Below are 20,196 nucleotides of genomic sequence, written 5' to 3' on the forward strand. Positions count from 1 at the left end.
GTTTTCCTTTTTCTTTTTTAATATCTGCTTACAGCTGGCTTGTCCTGTGTATTTCAGGCAGCAAAATCAGATCAGTAGCAGCTTTGTCAAACATATTTATTTCTTACAAAACGTTCAGTTTCTTTCAGAGCCTGTCCAGTCAAATTCTCTGAAGGACTGATGCTAAAATGAGATCTTCCTGTGCTCTTCAGCAGCCCTGCGCCTGCAGGGATGGGACAGATTGCTTGTTCATATATCAGTCCATTGTTTCATGAAACAATGCTGGTAAGGAATGAATGGAAAAAAGAGTAGAGGTCAAGTGCAAGCTTTTATTATTTGTTAAACTCGAAGTAAGGGGAAAACAGTCTCCTAAGGTGACATGTGTAGGAGGGCCTGTCTACCCACTAGATGGTGCTAAAAAATAATGTATTATAACTGCCCAGAGCATGGCTCTGCCAACCAACCCTGTGTGCACAGCAGCCGCTGCTTCTGAGGAGGCAATGCTTGGGTGATGCACCACCCTGCAATGTGCTAGGCGTGTGGTTTAAAATCACCTGGAAGCCAATATGCTTTCTACTCTAATCTGAGTTCAATTTGGTTTACTTGGTGTATAGATGTGCCCTGAAAGAGCAGGGTTAGTTCAGGTGTAGTTTGGTAACTCCTGTTTTTTGCAAACTGAGCATCCCCACAAGCAGCAGCTGCTGGGCTGGCACAGTGTGTGGGGTGGGGGGTGGGCTCATCAGGCTCAGCAGCGATGGCCAAGGAGACCTTCTGCAGGTCAGCAGCCAGCAAGATGTAAAATCCTTCCATTCAGACCAGGCAAGTTTCAAACACCTTGTGAGGGGGAAAGCCCTGGCATGGCTGGGGCCACCAAGGGAGTGAGTAGCTCCCTTGGAGAAGGGCGCCCAGCAGACTGAGGACATCAAGCACTGAAATGTTTTCTCTCATATTTTAAGAAAACCATTTTCATTTCAAAAGTTTAATCTTTGTGAAGGCATGTACATAATACTGAGCAATTTTCGTATTTATTTAAGACAGGGCACTGCTTTCTCATGGGTACACAAGGAGGTACTACAAGAACTCCCTTTTTAAAATATTTCTTACCTAATTCCAGCTTTCATTTTTTTTTTCTTTTTCTTTTTTTTCCTGCACTATTTTTAATTAACTGCAGGAATTAATCACTCTTGCTAGTGGACATAACAAGCTGGATTCAGATCCATACTACAATTCAGAATTACTATATCTGATGAGAGTTTCCCTGTTATTACATGATTGATAGCGAGATCAATTTCTGGCCCTGTTTGCTTGTGGCTTTCACGTTATACAACAAATATTCAAAGGCAGAATACGATGCTCTCACACAGCCACAGGAAAAATGACAGACATGGGGTATACGACAAGGATACAAGTGAGGAATCTGACCCTTAAAGCTGCAATCCTGTACAGTCGGGAAAAGCTTTCTGGGTAAAAAGCAGGGCCAGAGGTCAGACTGATTTCTGCAGCGGTCACAGGTCAGCTGAGGTCAGGTCATCTGCAATAAGCAGATATTTCCATCCTGGAGCACTGGGTAACATGGTCCTGGCACATCCATGTTCCAAACACATGGCCAGTATTTGTTATTACATATCATTTATTAAAGCTTGGCCAATCATAATAGCAAATTTGTATGCATGTGAAGATGTCTGTATTTTGCCAAAAGTAGCTCATGCATGAAAAATATTACATAAACTTTCTGAACATATATCAAAATAAATATTACAAATTACAGGAAATAGGCTAAAATGACTCCCATTAAAGTTTCAGGATTTGTTTAGGATTACTCTTATGGTTATAAAAGTGTCTCCTCTCATATCCTTGAGTAAAGGAACAGCTTTGTCTTGGGCATTTTCTCCCCTTAAAAACATGCCAGATTATTCTTATATCCATCAGAACTCCTAAAGGCATGGCACAAAGTCTAGACACCTGCTCTTGTCCAGACCAAGTACACTGCTGAGCTGGATCCCCCCAGGCCAGAAAAATCCGTGCCAGTTTTCCAGTGCTGATTGACGCTGTCCCTCCATGCCGCGCAGACCTGAGCCGCCAAGCCACCATCTGCAGTGGTCACTGTGTCTCTGCGAGTTGTGCCAGCACTTTAAAGGCAGGTGTCAACACTCTTCACAGAGCACGACGACAGCAGGACTTGAACTTCCACTGCATGTGGCAAAGAGGGATGAAGTCACGTATTTGCTTCTCTTGATGCCTGTCAACCTGCCCTTGCCACAGCTCTGGCTCTACTCACTTCACAGCACGATAGTGTCTGCAGTATCATGACATGCTTATGGTCCTTGTTAAATCTGCCTCTTCCTCTGCAGCACAGCAGTGCTTCACCTCACAAACTAAGACCCCTACATTCAGCTGTGAGCTGAATAGCACCCATAAAGCCTGACATAAACTTCCCTCTGTTAGTGGCAGAGTGTCTTTTGACTTCAAGGGGTTGGGGATTTTGTCCCAAGACTGATGAAAATGACTTAATACTGACAAGTTGAAAACTTGTATAGTACATATAGTCATAGTTCACTTAAAGGCAATGAAAAAGGGTTTGAAAATGTTTAATAAGTACCAAGTCTACCCTGACAAGAATAATTTGTTCAGCTCTGGTCAATCTTTCGCAAGAAGTGATGCAGAGATAGCGGGAGCTGAAAGACAGGAAATGAAAATGATGACAGAGGTAGAAAAAGAGCAGTGGGAAACACTGGAACTGCGTAACTCAATGAAATGGAAAAGTTATACGTTTAAGGATAGTGTTAAAATGAACAAAAGACAGGATTTTTTTACATCACATTATCTCTGGCACTTACTGCTTCATGATTTCATTGAAGCCAAGCATATATCAGGTTTCCAAGAGGGCTTAAATGTGGATAAACTAGATCCATATGAAGACGTATAGCATTAGAATGGAAAAAGAAAAAAAAATCCACCCTTTTTTTAATGATGAACTCTTACGAGTCAGTCGCATTATTCCATAGCTGCATATTACAGGACACTGTGTACTTCCCATAAAGCACCAATTATTTAGCATAGAAATACTTTTACATTGCCCCTATGGCCACATTCTTAGACAGAAGGAGGGGCAGAAGAAAAAAGGAGTGAAGAAAACTACCCCAAGCGATGCAGGATTGGTCAAGCAGACCTTGTGGGGGTCGTCCCCTCACCTCCAGTGACAAACAGTCCTGAGGAATCCCAGCTCGCCACAGCCCATTGCCTTCGGGCTGGTGTGGGTGGAAGGCTACCACGGTAAAGCCCACTGTACCCAGAATCACACAGCGAGGAGCAAGCATGCGAAGTTTAAATAGCTCATCCAAGATCACATATTAAATCAACAGAAAGCCTCGGGCTCGGGGAGATCCCTGTCTCTGCTGTATTCTTTAGCCAACACTGCCTATCTCCTGCCATGCAAATGCAGCTAATAAAAATGAGGCTGTGTGCTGTGTGGGGCTCTTTCTCCATAAATGCTATCAGATCTGACACTTATCTCTCTTGGCCCGTTTCAGCCAGCACATTAAATACTCCTCCGTTCGTCCAGCCGCGTATTTTCGGTGCCTCCCCTGCCCGCCCAGCCCGTGCGCTCACACGTGGAAAAGGAGCACCCGCAGCCAACCCGCCCTCCCGGGCGCCGCAGCTCCCTCGGGCACGGCAGCGTCTGCCCGGACCGCTCCCCCGAGCCGGGGCGGAGCAGCGCGGTGCGAAGGGACGGCTTCCCCGGCCGGGGCTGCGCCGCCACCTGCCGGCAGCCGCTGCGGGGAGCGGCCGGGGTGGGGCTCGGCGGGGCACGGCTGGCCGGGGGGCTGCGGAGTCCCCGGGGCTCCTTTGGGTGTGCTGGGACCAGCTGGGCAGGGCAGGCGGGCGGCTGCCTGCGCCATCGCCGCGGCTCAAGGGCCTGGGCACTCCAGACGATGCAAACCATCCCCGGCATGAGGGAACAAACCCCTCCAATTGCCCTGTGTAACCCGGTTCTTTAAATCCGCGCCTGCCACAGGAACGGCCTCCGGGGCTGCTCTGACTGCCGCAGCACGGCAGCATTGCTGGGGGCCGCACACGGGCACCCATCCCAAACTCACCCCTGGGCAAACCTGGGAGTCGGAGGGGAAGGGCCCCTCCTCATCTCCAAAACCTCCTGGAACAATGATGGGGAAGGGGAGGGAGGTGGTGCCCAGGTGAGAGTGGAGCCGTGTTCGGAAATCCCCAAGCAGAATGTGAAGAGAGTAAACAGCATGGAAATGTGGAAACATGGTGACATCCACGAAATGCAGGTGGGAGCTGGGCACTGAGCTGGGGTGCTGCAAAGCCAGGGGTGAGCCTTGCCTCTCTGCAGCGCCTGGCACCAGCTTAGAGACCACAGCGTTTCCCAGCACACATACGGAGACAAAGGAGACACTTTCTGGCCTCTGATGACTTAAGGCACACAGACTTCACAGCAGCAGACGTTATCTTGCAGCTGCTGGGACTGGGCTATTTTTAGTGAAAAGCAACATTTTCATAAATATTTGCTGACTCCAAGAGTTAGGGAATTAAAAAAAAAAAAAAAAGAAGTTATTGCAGAATTTGGGGTAATTCGCAAGCTTTAGCATTGCTACAATGTACATAGATAAGTACTGTTATTTAAAGAGGAAGTGAAGTTGTGTAAAGAGTTTTAATGGAGGCTTTAAATGTCTTTAAATATAATAACGAATTTCCCTGTTTGAGGACTTTCACTTTACAGTCACACACGATAGAAAGTTTTTTGCTGGTATATATTAGATCAGAGACACTAAGTTTTATTTTAACTCCAAAATGAATTAATTTGAGTTAGAGATTTATAAAAGTTTTTTTAATGAAAGCATTAGCAGTGTCTAACTTTGTAAATGCATACACGTATAGGAGTGGCACACAAGCATTCTCACAAACCCAGTTCCCAAACCAAGGTGAGCTTGCCTATGCAGAAAATGTCACTACGCTGTTCCCGCAAGATCCAGTATGAAAACCACTGCAGAGCCTTCCATCCTCCCAGTGCCAGCTCACCCCCACTTCAGTCCCAAACAAAAATCTTAATGGGAAATGTATGATTTTCCCTTGGTCCTAAATAGAAGTAAGCTATTTCTTCTCATATTATGAAAAAAACTGACCACTTTTTCACCAAAGCTCAGGAATTGTCAGTCTGAAAGATTTAGCCAGATAAAGTTTGTAAAATCTTCCACAGATTTAAGAGCCTCTTCTGGATTCAGCTACTAATGACAGACTTGGAGGTCCTTAAACCAACAGAGTTACAAGAATTATTAATAGTGAGGAAAATGGAGAAAACTGCAAGTGACTAAAGACTCTTTTAATCAGAAAATACTGTGAGCTAAAGCTTTGGCCAAGTTGCCGATGGTAAGTATTTTGTGTATGACTTTTATTGAGATACAAGCTCCAGGCTTGTAGAAGACAGGACCAGTGGTTTGTACTTAAAGAAAATGACTTTGTGTAGTGCTGACTATTTTTATAGGTCTTCCTGTTGCTATTGAAACATGAAAGTGCTTATCTTTGTGTAGTTTCCGCTATCTCAATCAGCTAGTTGTAAAGTCCATTTGATTTTCCAGATCCTTTACAGTCAAATGTTATTTAATAAGGACTGTGGTGTATACAGAGCAGAGCAGCCAAAGTGCAGTTTTTAATTTTCAGGCCGAAGTAAGATGTATTATAACCAGGCAGGGAGTAACCTCCTGTCCATTTTTTAGAAACTAATGAGTTTTTTTCAGAGAAGGCAGCTAATCTTCTCCTTGCTGTATCATTTCTCTTCACCTGGAACAGGAACCCTTTGCCAACAAAAGCAAAGATGGTGGCAGAAAATGGTTCCGCTCAGCCTGCATGATCCTGTCTGCAGATGAAGGCAGGAGATAGCAGGGTATGTTGCATTTATATTTAAGTCCTTGCACCGTTGTCAAGGAAGTGATACGAGCTTCTGGGAAACCCATAGCTCCTCTTTAACATGTGTCCCAGTTTTGGTTGAGGTAGAGTTAATTTTCTTCCTAGTGGCTCGTGTGCTGCCATGTTTTGGATTTAGAATGAGAATAACGTGGATAACACACTGATGTTTTGGTTGTTGCTAAGCAGTGAGGGATTTCTCAGCTTCCCACACTGTGCCAGATGCACAAGAAGCTGAGAGGGGGCACAGCCAGGACAACTCACCCAAACTGGCCAAGGGGGTGTTGAATACCATATGACATCATGCTCAGTGCATATTTTGGGGAAAGATGAATGGGGGAACCGCTACTTGGGAACTGGCTGCATACTGGTTTGAGAAATGGTGACCAGTTGCATTGTGCATCACTTGTTTTGTATATTCTATTAGTATTATTAAACTGTGGTTATTGTAACCCATGAGGTTTACCTTTATTTTCCCAATTCTCTCCCTCATCCCATGAGGGGAGCAACTGCCTGTGTGGGGTTTAGCTGCTTGCCGGGTTAAACTACAACAAGATGTAAACAGGTTATCAGAGTTGTATAGACTGTATCTGACTGTGCAAACAAGGTGATGTTTGGGTGGCTGGATAGTGATAATGATGACTGGATGGGATAAGTTCTGATTCCTGCTGCGCTATTATCTTTCCATCTGAGCCATGAGCACAAGTATTGACTTAATTTATCCTTACTGGCTGGCTTTCGTTACAGAACACCAATTCATTCAACAAATTCCATTTAAAGGAGCTTGGACGTCTTCATGTTTGCTCAAAACCCACTGTATGCTACTTTTCCTTTGTAACACATTTCGAGTTTGAGAACAAGTGCTCTGTTTAAAATTCTCTCCTTACTGGAGAAGTCTTTTGAAAACTCAGAAGTCTCAAGTGGTGCAACACTTTTCCTCCTGTTGTCTGACCACGAAGAACTGCTTGGCTACAGCAGGATTTTTGCAAGGGCCTCCAGGAAGGGTCCCCAGGTACTGCTCGCACTCCTGTCCCCCACGCGTGGAAGGAGTGGCCCACGCTGCACATCACGGCTCCGCTACAGGATGGGTGCAGAGCAGGGACCACGGTGTGGACCATTAGTGAGAGAAGTCAGACCAATTTCCTATGCTGTTTTTCAGCCTTTCCATCCTCTGCTAGGGCATGTGCTCTAACCAACAGCTATATCACAGCACGAGAAAGCACTGAAACCCTGTGAGATGCCTGCACAGCTCAGGTCTTCTGCAAGCAGAGGGAATACTTAGACTGTTTTTCAGTGTCAGGAGTGGAAGAGCCTGGGACAGCTCAGTTGTCTCCTTAGCAAAACAATTCAATCAGTACTCAAGAAGGACTCAGAAAATTATTTTTTTCTGACCACAAATTCTCCGGAAGCAGCTAATTGGCAGGGGGAGGGTATTTTCTCATATTTGGAGATCATTTGCCAAATGTTGGAGGAGGGATCCTGAATAATTTTTGGTCTGTAGGGTTTTTTCCCCATGTATTTCAGAATTAATACACCATGTCCAAGCTTTTGACCTCTTTGAGCAAAACAATGATGGCTAACATTTGTGTTTTGAGAGATTTCAAAATGAGATTTTGGTGATAAATGGCTTGTGGGTTTGGCATGTGAAGCTACCTTCTTTTAACCCTTCTGCACTGCTGGCTTGAAATGCACTGGAAATCCCCTGCACATAGTGGGCATTTTTTGGCCATGAACCTATTTTCTGAAATACTAACTAAAAGTGATGCATGAGCTCAGAAAATCCAAAAGACTTTGTTCTAAAATTCTGACCAGGATGAAAACATAAATAAATAAAACCAGTTCAGTTCTGGTAATGGCGAATTCCTAATTCTATAGTTCTTTGTATCTCTCCCTGTTTTTAAATGTTACTTCCCTCAGTTTATTTATCTTTATCCCCACTTATATGTTTTTGTCCTTTGCCTTCTACCATGAATGACCTCACTGGAAAGTCCAAGAAAACCTCAACATAAAGCTTGTGGATACTCCCAAGGCAAGAAGAAAAACCCACTACTTCCCATTTGGTTATACAATGTGGTTCCATAAATGTTCTTTCCAGTGCTGATACTATTAGGAAAGAGCAGCAGCTCCAGCTGTGAGGTGAAACACCAATAAACATCTTCCAAGCCTTAGCCATTAAACAAAATGTTGATTGTATTTTATATTTTCCCCCTCCCAGAGTTTAATGTGCATCATTCATTGCACTGCTTTACCAACCTTGCCCCCCCTTAGAAAAGCACGCACTTTTATTTTAAAAAGACATTAAAGAAACCTAGCAAATGTAAAACCTCCCTTCCTTGGGTGGTTTTATGGGTATGTGCTGATTAGTTCTGTCTCTGTGCACCAGAAACCGTGAGGCAGTCAGGTGTCGGGGAAAAAAATCTTGGTAAAATCAGAAAATCCTTGGGTAACACGAGAAGGCTGCTCAGAGAACAGCATATTACAACAAAAGCCAGACCACCGCTGCAGAGGAGAAACCGCCTGAGTCTGGACATGGCACAAGGTGGGAACCCCTGAGGTGAGGTGAGCAGAGGAGAGGGCAGAGACACAGGCAAACAGGCTGGACACAGCCTGGGAGCTGGAAAGCAGTTGAAAGTAGGGCAGTCCCTCACACAACAGAAAAGCCAGCCCAGACCTCTGCAGCCACATCACCGAGGCCACCAATGTGATGCCTGTGCAGTCCCGAGGGGCCCCAAGCACCAGAAACGTGCTGTGGTTGCTCTGGTCTCTGCCTGCAAGAGCAAATACCTGCTTCCTCCCATGCCATGCAGAGAGGGAACAACCGGGGATGAGTCACGTCTGGTGAAATTCTGGGTGATGTTGTTAAAGGGGAGAAGTCATTTGGATGAAAGTGAGACCAAGAACCAGAGGGAGAAGTAGAAATGTTGCATATCAGCAGAGGCGCAGAGACCGGAAAGTGCTGGTGGCATTTGCACAGCAGCACCGCGGATGTGCCCAGAGAGCTCCCAGTGCCACCCGGCCACCAGCACCAATAAGCACCCACAGCTGCGCTTGGGTATCCATGGGGAAAAAGAAGGACGAGAACGGAATGGAAGAAGAGCAGAATTAAAAGAAAAATGAACTGGGCTCTAAAATGGAAAGGAATGCCAGACACAGTTGTCAGGGTGTTCTTCCACAGCATGCTGCTGCAGGGCTGGGATCCCTACATGGGTTCCCCATCCCTGTCTGCTCAGTCCCAAATTTGTTCAATGCTATCACGATATGTTTAAGTCAGACCCAGTCCCAGGCAAGAGTGAGAGGGAGACATATCCTGCCCAGGGATGGGAATAAGTGCATGGGGAAGGGGGAAGAGCTACTTGTTCCAGCTTTGCAGCAGGAACACCTGTGTGAATCGTGCCAGGCAAGCTTGCAACCTGTGGCTGCTGCAAGGCTGCATAGAAGGACAGAGCCACTGAGCTAGTAATGCTGTTATTTAACTTTTTGTGTGTATGTATTTAATTTTTTATCTTGTGAATCTGGATCCTGCTGCTCCTTTGCACAAAAATCCTGGGTCATCTCTTAAAAGTTTTCTGTTTAGGAAAATTCAGCTACAGTGGATTAAATTTACGTCATTACTCAATTGACAAGTGCTTTCTATTTTCTGTTGAACAGCTTAATGAGTTTATTTTTGCATAAAGGGCATTGATGTGCTCTATGGTTCATGTTTCTTCTCGGCATCACATTAATTCTTGCGTCTGAGGACTATTTTTCTTATATTTTGTGGCAGTAAAGCTGAACTGCTCAGAAAATGCTTGTAACAACAAATTACTAGGGCATTTATATTCCTAATTTAACCTGTGAAACAAAAGGGAGACCACACTGTGGTTGGGGATTTCAACTGAGCGTTGCTGAAATCCTGTCCCTCGGTAGGTGAACGCTGGCTAATGTTCCCTGGCAGCTGATGGCTGCCAGCAGAGCAGAGAGTGACAAGGTGACAGGCACTGTCTGCGGGGCCCAGGCATTGCACCCACTGGTAGCACAGAACCCTTGTGCCTTCCTAGCCAGCTGTGCAGGCTCAGCCACATTTGGGACACACGGCATTCCCAGAGGACAGCAGGGAGCTGGTATAATACAAAAATAACAAACAACAACAGCCCAGCGAGGGGGAAGCGGTTGCAATTGCCCCGCTTTCAGCTGGTCTTTCTGTTTTCCCCATCTCGTTTTGGGATCCTGCCGTGCAGCTCCCGAAAATGTGGCTCTGGCAGGGACATCACTAGATGGCGATCGAAGTTTTCAAACCGAGCTGGAGTCTCCTTAGGATTCGCACAAGGCTAAGGGATGTGGTTCGGGTTTTAGCTCCCCAAAACTGCTCTCCACACCAGGAGGCATGAGGCTGATTTTGGTAGCACTGCCCATGCAGTCCACTTAAGCTGCAGAAACGTCAGAGAGAGCAGGAAAGCTTAAATATTTTGTTAATTCTGCTTTGTACAGTGCCAGAATGATAGTCTAACTTCCTCCACCTATGCCTCACCCTATCGGGCAGAAACTATAGTATAGCTTGGGCTGCTGATGGGCCTCTTTAGCTCCAGCCATCACCCCCTTTCCCTCCCAGAGGGGCAATAAGCCATATTATACTCATTATACTATACTTAACCTTTGTTTCAAGCAAGAATCCTGTATGCTGGGCTGGAGCTACAGAGACAGGTTGTACAGCTGGAGGGCCTCTGTCTGCCAATGGGGCAATGCAAATACTCACATCCTATTGCATCTGCTGCAGCTCCTGAGTATGGTTGAGTAACCTGAGCCTGGTCAACCAACCAGAATAATAACACTGAGGTGCCCAGAGCAGTATTTACTGTGTCGTTCAGAAAAAAAGTGCTGGAGATCTACTTCCAGGCTGCAGCACCAGTCAGCCATCCCCACAGCAGTGCCCCAACATACCCCCATCCTGCGCTCAGGCTTAGGTTTAGTTTTAATCTATGCAAAAAGGGGAAGAGAGAAAAAAAAATAAAAAAAAGAGGCAAAAAGAAGAGAGGCCAAGAAAAAAAAAATTCAACTTAATATAGAATAAAAGTCTTTTGCAAAGAAGCTTGCCATTCTATGTGTTAAGCTACTCCCTGGGGAAGCTGTGGGACACGTATCACCTTATTATATGCTGCAAACATGATTAACTTGTTTTTCTGTATAAATGATCAGTATGATTCATTGCTGTCACTCGGCTTGCACAGAGTTTCATTTACAGCCGAATTTAAAAAAGAGGTTGAGCAAATTGTTGGTGTTTTCTGGCCCATGATGCAAAACTGTGAAGTCACAAAGGGGCTTAATTAATGAAACTGCTTTGGAGTATTACTGACTTTTTCAGGGCTGAGAATGTCTGTTACTCACTTTCTTTTTGCCCTTTTGCTCTGCTGACACATACTGTGCTCTGCTAGGGGAGCAGCGATGGCATCCCAAAAGTGATGACATCCGTCTGCCTCACAGCAGGGACAGGAGGACCTGTTGGGGCATTGAAACTTGTCCTCTGCTTCTCCAGTCCCTATAGCACATCATCTTCAACATCATCTTCATAGGCTTGCAGAGGCATATTTTGGCAGCCTTTATACGTGCCTGTGCCCCAGATTTCAAGGACAAACACAGGCACAGGCAGGGCCTGGTGGCCTCTCTGCAGCATGAAACCGAGTCCTCCCAGTGCCAGGGTGAAACCAAGGGCAGAAGCACTTTGCCTGACATAGGCTTCTCTTACCACTTTCTAAATGCCATGTCTTTTTTTAATAGCCTGCAGCCCCACATCACATAATCTGAATGAAATTGAACCCTGTGAGATAAATAGATAGACAGGTAGATGGACAGGCAGATAGAAAGATGGATAGACAGACAGACAGATAGAAGAGGCCATGGTCTAGATGACAGTCTTTTGGTTTCCAACTACTAACTCTCAGACAGAGAGCAGAGGGTCTATATACACAGCCTTCCAAGTTTTCATCTTCTCCAAGGCTTTGTGAGCAGGAAAGCACAGATGGGCACCAAGGCATTAGCAGGAGGAGTAACCCACAAGTGTCCTGAGAGCCTGCAGCAGAGGAGGGAGTTGCACCAGGGCTGTGGAGCTCCCACCCCAGCTGCGAAGCCACCCTTCCAGTCACAGTTGGGTCATTTTCAGGAAAAATATTCTCTTGGTGGAGCTGCATTGCCCCTGCAAACTCTGCTTAACCACTGCAAGGCTAAGTAGGTGGGACACTGCCCTGCACCCTGGGGAAATGCATTGGTAAGCGTCTGCTGTGCCAGGGCAGACAACCTGGCATATGCTTTTATTATCAGGTTGATATCAGCATGGCTTTGAGTAAGGTGGGTACTCACAGGTGACAGCCCCAATAGTTGCTCTGTTTTACCCCAGAAGTGGAAACCCAAACTTATACCTGCCCTACCCTCTGCTACTGTTCATAAGCCTTGCAGAAAACATGCTGTCGGACCATTTGAGAGAGTTTTATGTGGTTTTGTAGTACCATTTTTAATTTATCTTGGCAATCTTGGTGCAATAGTGCCCACCAAACATCCAACTGTGATATGGTGAAGTGCTGGAAATCCTGGAACATCGCAGAAGCCATTTAAACCACATTTCTGTGTTTCTAAGGTGGTGTTACAGAAAGAGGATAGGATGAAAACACATTGTGTCCTTCCCAACACACCACTTAGACTGGTATCAGGAGTGGGGAGGCAGGAGCAACCCGGGAGGGGAGCGAGCAAAGGCACAGACAGTCAGCATGAGGGTTGGGCGCGAGATGGAGCCATTGGTGGGGGGACCATCGAGGAGATGGAGGGCAAAGCCCTTGGAACACCTGCTGTGGTTACAAGGGCACAGGGCTGCCTCAAAAGGCAGGAGCTGGTTCACTGAAAATTCTTCCACCAGCTGGGCTTGGCTGCTGCCAGGGCCAAGGGTGCTGCCAGGCTCTGTCTGAGGTTGCAGAGAGTTGTCTGAGGGAAGGCTGGAATTGCATCACCTATCTCTCCTACCAGTGGAAACCTCTCACAAACCCCTGCTTACCCTGATGGGCCTCAGGTTGAGCTAGCAAGGAGTTTTCTGCCAAAACAAGCGGCTTGGGATCAAACGTACCACCCTCTGTCTTCAGCCAAAGCAAGGTCCTGGTGGGGTTATTTCCCTGGGAATTTCGCCCTGAAGGATATGCGTGCCTGGAAAAAAGGGAAAAGGAAATTCCCACAAGTTCCAAAGCTGTGTTTTAGCCATTCATAATCCATGCCAGTGATTAATATTTAATCCCTGCATCTCGATTGGCAACCCCAAGCCAGGCTGGAGGCAGATAACCTGGCCCTCAGCCCATGCCCTGGCAGTAACAACTGCGGTCACACCAGTCTCCTCCCTTCAGGCTCCATCGAAAGCTCAGATCCATCTGGGAAGTTTTAGCTTTTTTTTTTTGATTGGTAGTTCAAAGGAGTAAACGTAATTCACTTTCTCCCGTCACCACCATTTGTGTGTGCTGGAGCTTCTGGTTTCAAGTTACCACCGAAAGCAGAAGCAAAAAGCAGCAAGAAAAGCTGTTCTCAGGGTATTTTAGATTCAAGCAAAGTCAGGAGGTTTTCGAAACAAAACAGGGGCATTATGAGATAATTCGGTTTGTACTTAGCTAAAGGAAAAATCCAATTTTGACACTTGCTTATCCCTGTGAACCAACCACATACTTTCTCCTCCCTCTGCAATACCCACTTGGTATCAGCATCCGCAGCTCAGTTCCAGTTTTGCCAAGCAGAAAATGTTGTAAAAAATGAGTAACAATGTTTTGCTGTTCAGTCAAAATTCCTGTCGGAAGGTCTCAAAATAACTGCAAAATTTTAATTTTGCCAAAGTAATAACTGAGAAACAACAGATAATCTGAACACAAGGCCTTACCTTAATTACCCAAGCTTATGCTCTGTTTCTGGAATAGACCCCAGCTATCGTGTTTCCTTAAGCAGGTAATATTTTCTCAATTTTCCTTCAGCAAGTGGTCATATTTTGATAGAAGTAGTAACTGTCTCTTTTTCATAGTCACTTTTTTGTGCAGATTTGGCCTTAGCCACCCAGAGAGGCAGCGGCAGAGCTGAGAATGATGCTGGAGTCCCTCAGCCCAAGGTGTAGCCATGCTTCACCAGATCACCTGCCTTTTCCAGTCGTCCTCCTGCCATGGACCAACAATACATGAGGATGACCAGGTCTTACAACAGCTACAGATTTCTTCAATTACTCAGATATCAAGAGAAGTGTTGGCATAAAAGCCAAGCCCTCTGGTTTTGTTGTTGCTTTTAATCAGCACTGGGTGTGTATGACGCTGCTGTGTAGTAGAGATGATCTGGAACCAGAAACCTATGAAGTACAAGGAGATATCAGAAAAAAAATCTGGTCAGGATGGAGAGATGAGATCCAGATCCATTTATCTACCTGTATATTTCTTATGAGGGAGGATGACAAGTTTCTCTGCAGAGCAAACCTGTTTGCCAAGAGCAATGACACCAAGTGAAGACTTGAAACTGCAAAGATGATCTGGGAGCAGTGAAAGCCTATGGGTTTTTCTTTGTTAGACCAAATGACTGTGAGCAATTCATACTGGAACAGGACAGCACAGCTACAGCAGGTGATGGAAGATGCTTAGTATGAAGAAGTTTTAGGTGATGTCCAGTGGAGTTTTCTGGCACAGAGAAGGAGTGCAAAGTCCTGGCTGCGCAGTGAAAATGAAGAGATGTTTCAAGACTTTGTGCTCTAAGGACAATCCGAGGGAGACATTCAAAGCATGGAATCTATGTAGCTGAAACACTGACCTTTGGGGTCCAGATCTGGCCGAGCTGATCCTAGTCAATACTTCAAGTTAGGAAAAAACAAAAACAAAAAAACATACACACAAAACACACACATGCACATGAGAAAATCCCCCAAACAACAACCTGGGCAGGGAGTTGTTCTTGCAGCTTACAGCGTATTGTCCAAGCAATTTCCCATTCAGCTCCAGGTTTCAACAGTTGGAAGAACCTTGCTTGCTGTGTCTAGTCTTACTAGACAGGAAGAGAAAATTAAGATAGAGTAGGAGATACAAGAAGTCTAGAGGGTAGGAGAATGTGCATCAAGGAGAAAGGAAGTAGTCATGCTGATAAGGACAGTTATTAAGGAAACATTACAGTAAATGAGAGAAATGTGCCTGTTTCTGCTAAGAAATATGGTGATATCAAACACAAAGAAGGAAAAACCAAACCAAAACCCTCACGAACAAACAACAACAACAAAAGCAAGCAAACAAACCAACAAGACAAAAAAAACCCACAACAACAACAACAAACCAAGCAGGAAATCAAGAGGATCATACACAAATGCAGGCAGCTCAGGTAATAAAATGCAGGAGTATCTTGATACACCAGTGAAAGATATGAAATCAGCTAGTATGGAGATAACAGCAGTAAGAAAGTCACTCAGGGTTGTAGCGTCAATAGCGATCAGGAAACAGAATAGTATTGGGGAGGTGGTGGAAAGCTTTCTTCACTTCAGGAGAAAGAAAGAAAATAATTTAATCTGTCTAAAAATCAGTTTGTTGAACTGGTCCTAAAGAAGGACTAGCTGGGCAGTTTTAGGAATCTGTTGTATATTCCTTAAGGTGAAATTTGCACTGTGATAGCACTCTTCAAGTATCATTAGAGAGTGGGTAACAATGAGAATTTCAGAGGCCAGCAGATTTTTCCATGTAGGGTTGATGTGCCAAGGTGCAGGGCCTGCGTGTGACGTCCCTCCCCGTTCCCAAACCAGCCATGTGCCCACCACACAACTGCGGCACACCTGCCCACATCTACCAGGTGTAGGATGGGCAGCTGTCACATGCCCAAGAGGTGTCTGATTAAATGACAGATGCACACAGGAGAGAAAAAACACAAAGCTTTGGTAGCCAGAGCATCAGGGAATGGGCTTTTGACTGGCAGGTCAATTCCCTGTCCAGGCGTAAGGGCTGACATGCTGATGGGCTGTACATTATCTAAACCTCCACTGGGAAGAAGATGCAGAAGCTGTTTCTAGAAACACTCCTCAAGTGAAGGAAGGTGTGGAAAGGCTCTGTCCCTAATGGGGTGAGTTAGTAGCTGAGTAAGGGTTTCAGGTGTAAGCAGGAGCCTACAGAGGCTTGGAAAAGGGGCTGGGCAGCTGAGGTCATGCCTTGGAAATTTCAGAGTGCAAGGGGAAAGTGAGAGCAGTCATGGGGCAAACCAAATCAGTTAAAGGACATCAAAACAAACAGCAAAGTGTGGGTTAAATGGAGAAGGAAGTCTTCCTCTTTTGTGCAAGGTCTGCTGCATGATGCACCAGTGCCTGGGGGTGTTGCAAAAAACAGCACAACTGGACAGACATTTTCCATGGCAATATTTTTACTACATCCTCTTAGTTTCTCCTTAGTTCTAGTTTTCCTCCAGTTTCTAGGGAAGTCTGGGAATAAATAAAAAGTAAATAGAGAGCCTGTAGACATGATCAAGGGCTGCCATCAGCTGATCAGGTGCTAGACTTCAGTTCCTATGTCCTTTTTTGGATCTGGCTCCAGACACCTTCCTCCTTTTAAGCTCTCAGGAAATCCCCTTCAAGGGCTGAAAATAAAACTACCCTAAACTTACCAGAGTGCAGAAAGGCACCTGAAAATGTAACGGAAAAAGAGCTTTTCTCTGCATACAGATTAAGTCTGAAAGTGGTTTTTAAAGTAAACTTTCCCCACTGCCAGCTCATTTCTGCACTGATCTAGTGCATAAGGAAACATCAGCCTAAGACAGACTTTTCCAATAAAGTTGTTAATGGGGTGCAAAATGGAAGCAGAGCCCCACCTAGGGGGGTCACCTCCCATTCCCTGCCTGCACACAGGCTTGTGGTGTCCGGAGATGGCTGGAGGGCAGGCGGGTGAGTCACGGGGGAGGTGGGCAGGGGAATACCAATGGTGCCCATGGGTGCTCTCAGGGTGACTCAGCGAGCACATGCAGCACCCGCCGGCTGCCAGGAGGGCACCAAAGACCATCGGGGCAGCAAGCAGCAGCCCAGGAGGGAAGGGGAAAAAGTCTGGGGCTCATTGATCTGTGCAGGAAGAGGAGGAGAGCGGAGTGGGTCTGGAATTGCAAAGGCATGAAGACACTGGATCAGCAGGTGAAGGTGTAGGCAAGGATGTGCCTCCTGGGGTGGCTACCACCATGCTGGGAGCACGGGATGGGCCAGAGACAGCAGCCAGCTGCTGTGTCCTTCCAATATAGCACTTCCCACTGCCACCAGCAGAGACGGGAGAGGACCCTCTGCTGCAGGTGGCCCAGCCTGGGGACACTCACAGAGCACACGCTGCCAGCCCCACTCAGCAGCCCTGCTGCACCCTCAGCTTGCAGCAGAAATCCACATAGCTCACAACTGTGAGACCACTTTTCACAGATGGTATCACACAGCTGTGGCACTCGAGTCTTCTCATATTTCTGAAGCACTTCATCAGCTTGTTTCCAGCCCTTCTGCTCCAGGGAGCAGGGCAGGACAGAGGAGCTGGTGGAGTTTCTGTGAGGTGTCCCTTAGCTTGTGTTATGCAAAGAGTTAGACAAGATGGTAACTACCTCTTTCAGTTCTAAGGTTTCTGAACCATTTCCTCTCTCTACCTCATGCGTTCACTCTGTTCATTTTGCCCCACACTAGAGCTTTCCCTTCTGCCCGTGCTGGTCTGCATCAATGTCTGATCCCTGGGGCATCTTCACTGTCCCCACAGGAACTCCACAAAACCTCACTGTGGAAAGCACCTCAAGGGCTGGGGAACCACAGCAGAGGAAGGCACAAGACAGCAAGCATGCCATTGCCAAAATGCCAAGCCCTAACCAGGGGGAGCCGCATTCCCTTCTGCGATCCCAGGGGCCACGACATTCCTCTCCCTGAGCGAGGCAGCTGTGAGCTCTGCCTTGCACGGGGCGTGTGGACACGCTGCTCTCCAGATGCCAGCCTTTCCTTCCCACACCCTGTGAAAGGTGAGACAAGTTGCAGGCACAGATAAATAAACATTATACTGTGCTTGGCTCTCAACAGCAAGGAAATAAGCTGAGGGCTCCAACGCACATGGCTGAGAAATCATTACTAACTGGGACAAATACAGGAAGATCTTGTCCCTGGCAGCATGCCCACACAGTCAGCAGCGTGACACCAGGAGTCAGCTACACACCAGGACTGAGTCCGTGGGAGTTGTGGAGGTTGGGAATAATCCTGCGTGCACCACCCTGGGATGAAGAGCTATGTTAAGCTCATCACTAACAGTAATGTAGCTCCTTAAATATACGTGACTGCCTGTTGTCCCAGCAGATACAAGACAGACGTACTCCATATGGGGTTTCTGAAGTGCATGTCTGGGACTATGCTACCGGAGATAGTTAGAAGGACCCTTTCATAAATAAGTAGCTCAGAGCTCAAGTGTCTGAGTGACAGGAGACAGCTTGGCTGCAGTGGCTGGGGCTGGGGCAGGCTTGCTGAGTGCTGGCAGCTCTCCTGTTTTGCTAGCTGGGTTGCTCCATATAGCCTGCAAGGGACTTGGGCAGGCACAAGGCAAGGGGCATGAAAGCATCAGCCGACCAAAGCTGCAAGTGTCCTAGGGTGCCTGAGGGCATGGTGGCACAAACCAGTCTGTTCTTTTACTTACAGGAGAGCAGGGTTTTAAACTCAGAAACATCAGGCTGCTCAGCAAGGTGCGGAGAGCGAGCTTTTAGCTAGTGTCCTGCAAAACAGACAGGTGTGTGCTAGGTAAAGGCCTGGAAGAGACTCACTTTGAAGAAAAGAGAAACTTGTGTGCATGTTATGGATAAATGCACTAAGCATATTAATAGGGTGGAACTACATCCCATGTCTCTGGTAGCTTCTGCAGCCCTGGTGCCCTGTTGGTGCATGCATCACCCTGTGGCTTTGACTCATGAGTTGGCAGTGGAACAGCTTTGGATTTACTGTCTCATGTCCTGAGAGGAGATGAAGTGGAGGCACTGACGTCATTGGGAAAGTGGAAATAATCTTTAATCTTTCCACTCTATATTACAGCAGTAGGCTGGTGCTCCTGCAGGAGACACACTGGGTGCCATGCTCAGCACCAGCTGGTGTGCAGCACAGGGCCCATTCCCACAGCCATCATCTTCCCAAAGTTTCTGACATCCGAGCCAGCCCAGCACTGCCAGCAGGCTGACTTGGAGCAAGTGCAGTGTACAGGCAGCTCTGCTCTTCAGCATGTTCTGGTGACTGTGCAGCTATGTTAAGTATTATCTCCTGCTAATGGCTTGTATCCTTCCAGGCTTTCTGCCTGGGTCCTCTCCCAATAAAACCTCCCCTCGCAGGGGCCGGCAGGAGAGAAGATAGTAACCCTCATATCACAGCATTAGTGCTTTGGTGGGCTTTACTGCTCAGAAAGACACAGTAGTCTCTCTCTCAGTGATCCTAGAGGAGACCGGACAGATGACTGAATCAGGCAGGAAGGAAGCAGGAGGGAACAGCGCCCGGCAGCACATCCAAAGTTGCCTGGATGGGGGAAACAAGGATTTCTTCTGCAGTTTCCCCCAGGCATGAGGAATAACCTGGGACAGCTGTAGTGACAGAGACTGAAAGACACTGTGTCATTAGGAGGTAGAAATTATAAAAGCCATTCGTGATACCTTGCAAGGCTGGGAAGGGAGGTGAGGTGAGCAAATAGAGGAAGAGTCCCATTGCTCCAGGACAGCAGAGAGGTAGCGGTGCAGACAGATGCTGCAGGGAGACAAGGTTCGCCTTTTTGTGGCTGTCTTTGTGTGCAGCCTCTGCTCTCCACCCAAACCACGGTCAGGGGGCAACAGGCTGCAGCGTGGCTCAGCTCTCTCTTGCCACCTGGCACCCCTCAAGGTTCAGGTCCACATGGAGCAGGAGACATCTCTAGTCCAAACCCTCCTCCATGCAGGGCAGACTGCAAAGTCACATGGTTATTTGGTTTGTCCCATTCAAGCTTTGAAAACATGTCCCTGTATCTGTAAAAATGCCAATTTACAAACTTAAGGCAACTGACCTCATAAATTAGACTTGAAATTGTGCGTGCAATCTTATGTGCTTGGTTCATTGCTCACATTTTCAAACTCTGGCCTGAAACTGTTATGTCGTTGTGAGTGCATGACTTCAGCTGAATAGTCACAGCCTCATGGGACTTGGGAGAGGAGCACCCAGCGGGGAGGGTGACAAAAATGAGTCATCTCAACAGGCCGATATTTAATAGCGGGACATGTTTCCCTGGTGTCTAACCTCACCTCATTTCAAAATCTTTCAGGGGCATGGGTGATGTTGCCTGAGACAACATCTGCAAA

The sequence above is a fragment of the Nesoenas mayeri genome, assembly GCF_963082525.1.
Source record: "Nesoenas mayeri genome assembly, chromosome: 2".
Taxonomy (NCBI): domain Eukaryota; kingdom Metazoa; phylum Chordata; class Aves; order Columbiformes; family Columbidae; genus Nesoenas; species Nesoenas mayeri.